The following is a 3,310-nucleotide window of genomic DNA, read 5'->3' on the forward strand; positions in this document are numbered from 1 at the left end:
TGGGAACTAACGTAGAGGATGAAGAGTTGTCGACAACGTTAGTGACACTCAACATTGTCACTAACGTTGAAGCAACCACACAACCCCCAAGAGTCACGTTAACTTCCACGTTAACTTGGTTAACGTGAAAGCTAACGATGAGAAATGAAGGATGAGCCAACGTTAGTGACACTCAATATTGTCACTAACGTTGGGATGGCTAAAAGATGGCCACGTTAGAAGCCACGTTAACCTAGTTAACGTGGCCTCCAACGTGAGACCTAGGGGCACATTGGAACGTTAGTGACAATGTTGAATGTCACTAACGTTCTCGAAGGATGGCAAAGGCCACGTTAGAAGCCACATTAACCTAGTTAACGTGAGCTTTAACGTGAAGCAAGAAGGGGCACACTGGAACGTTAGTGACAATGTTGAGTGTCACTAACGTTCTCGAAGGTTGACAAGGCAACGTTAAAAGCCACGTTAACCTAGTTAACGTGGGTTTTAACGTGAGGCAAAAGGGTGCATTGGAACGTTAGTGACAATGTTAAGTGTCACTAACGTTCCCGAACTTGGACTTTCACTAAATGATTAACACTCCTTACGCCCTGAGCTTAAGTCTCTGCCCACTCCGCACTTTCTCTCTGCAAGTAAAGCCAAGCCCAAATAAAGAAAGGAACTGCTTCAAACTCAAGATCCAAAGGCCCAAGACTTGAAGAGTGAACTAGAAGCTGAGAAGAGTAGTATATATAAGAGTAGCTTTGAATTGTAAAGGAGTTCTGGAGGCTGAAGAACCACTCTCTGTATTTTACTTTCTTTGCAATTTCTAGTTTGAGGATGTATTCTCCATCTTTGTTTTCATTTTCAAGAGCTATGAACAACTAAACCCCTTTCATTGGGTTAGGGAGCTCTGTTGTAACTTGATGGATCAATACGAATTTTCATTGTTCTTCTTCTATCTTTCCTCTTGATTTTACTTGAAAGCTTTCGATCTTCATCCAATTGAGTAGTTATCTTGGAAGAGAAGCTATTCAAACTTGGATCTCTTTTGAACCTTGGAAGAGGAATGAAGAGATCAAGCTAGAAATGCTTTCTCATGCAGGACCAAATTGGGTTTGGATGGGTATGTGACTGTAACCCTCTCAATACTTGGTTTGGGAAATGCATGTGGTATAATCAGTGACCATACTTCATCTCTTCTCATGAGAAATTGACCAAGGAATTGGCTATTGATCAAGATTTGAGAGATTGAATTGCAAGGAATTGCAATTCAATCACTTAAGATTGCCAAGGAGATAAATGAGTGCATTGATTGAGGAAGAGATGAAAATGAACTTGATCCGGAGAATTGCAACATCTCCTAAGCCCAATGAACTCCCCATCTCTAATCTTACCCATTCTCTTTAATTTCTGCGATTTACTTTTATGAGCAAATCCCCCATTCCCATTTATAATTCTGCAATTTATTTTCAGTCATTTACTTCCAGTCCTTTAATTCTAGCATTTACTTTTCTGTTATTTACATTCCCACCATTTTATTTTCTGCAACTCTCAACCCAATTTCTGGATTCGCTCAACTAGAACATTCTTCTAATTAAAGTTGCTTGATCAATCAATCCCTGTGGGATTCGACGTCACTCTATTGTGAGTTTTTACTTGACGACAACTTCGGTACACTTGCTAAAGGAAGATTTGTTGAGAGACAAGTTTTCCCCGCATCAAGTTTATGGCGCCGTTGTCGGGGATTGATTGTGCATCAACAATGATTAGATTGGAAGATCACTAGATTGAGCATTTTATTTTGTGAATTTCATTTTTCTGTTTGAGTGATTTACTTTTTGTTTTAGTTAAACTTCTTCCCATCTCCATCTACTCTTTTGTTTTTCTTTGTTATTTTCAATTCTGTTTGCTAACCCACTAACTGTTTGATATATTGCATCACCCACAACTAACATCAATTCTGACACAAATACTGTCTGCACCTATTTTCTCTGCTTGTACTTGTTGGTTGTATGACAGGGAGAAGAAGCGGGGCTTCAACTTCCTTTGATTCTGAACCAGAGAGAACCTTTCTTAGACTAAGGAGGGAGGCAAAAGAAAAATGAGTAGTTGGTGCTGAAGAAGAGGAGGAACAGTTTGAGTACTTTGAGCCAAACATAGAAGAAAACATGGAAAATCATCATGAAGAAGAGACTCACAACCATGGCAGAGGAGGTGGAGCAAATCATGCTGGGGAGGATAGAAGAGTTTTGGGCTCTTACGTTAATCCAAATCCAGGCAATTGTGGAAGTAGCATCCAAAAGCCAACAATCCATGCCAACAACTTTGAACTTAAACCATAGCTCATCAACTTTGTTCAGAACAACTGTTCGTTTGGAGGAGGTGTTCAAGAAGATCCCAACCAACATTTGACCACCTTCCTGAGAATATGTGACACAGTGAAATCTAATGGTGTTCATCCTGACGCCTATAGATTGCTCTTATTTCCCTTCTCACTCCGAGACAAGGTAGCCAAGTGGCTGGAATCCTTCCCAAGGGAGAGCTTGACAACTTGGGAGGATGTGGTGAACAAATTCTTAGCAAGATTCTACCCTCCTCAACGAATTAATAGGCTGAGAGCTGAGGTTCAAACTTTCAGGCAACAGGATGGTGAGACTCTGTATGAAGCATGTGAGAGGTTCAAAGACTTAACAAGGAGGTGTCCACCTGACATGTTCAACGAATGGGTCCAGCTGCACATTTTCTATGAAGGGCTCTCTTTTGAGTCAAAGAAGGCAGTAGACCATTCATCTGGAGGGTCCTTGAACAAGAAGAAGACCATTGAGGAAGCCATAGATGTTATTGAAACAGTAGCAAAAAACGACTACTTCTATGCTTCCGAAAGAGGGAACACAAGAGGAGTGATGGAGCTAAACAATGTAGACGCTCTGTTGGCCCAAAACAAGCTCATTACCCAGTAGCTGGCTGACCTCACCAAGAAGATGGAGATGAACCAAGTAGCAGCAATCTCCACTTCATCAACAACACAAGAAGGAGTAAACCAAGAAGCAGAAGGGAGTCAGGAGCAAGGCAACTACATTGGGAATTCACCAAGGAAAAACTATGATCCATACTCCAAGACTTATAACCTTGGATGGAGAAATCACCCGAACTTTGGGTGGGGAAGTGAGCAAGATCAAAACCAAGACCAGAGACGTTATAACTCCAACAACAATGCAGCTCACCAACAATTCACCCAGAGGACATCTCAACACCCCCACAACAACACTTCTCCACATACTTATCAAAACCAAAACAGCACATGTGCTCCAAACCACTCATCAATTGTTGA

The 3,310-nt window shown here is 41.2% G+C and overlaps 1 non-coding gene across 1 annotated transcript; it reads right to left on the reverse strand.

Annotated features, from left to right (window-relative positions):
* Positions 1-2,588: 2,588 nt before the first annotated feature.
* Positions 2,589-2,692, reverse strand: LOC112739979 (small nucleolar RNA R71). Its single transcript, XR_003170911.1, has one exon. It is a non-coding gene; the product is annotated as a small nucleolar RNA R71 (small nucleolar RNA).
* Positions 2,693-3,310: the final 618 nt, after the last annotated feature.

Source organism: Arachis hypogaea, chromosome 13 (assembly GCF_003086295.3).
Source record: "Arachis hypogaea cultivar Tifrunner chromosome 13, arahy.Tifrunner.gnm2.J5K5, whole genome shotgun sequence".
Lineage (NCBI taxonomy): Eukaryota > Viridiplantae > Streptophyta > Magnoliopsida > Fabales > Fabaceae > Arachis > Arachis hypogaea.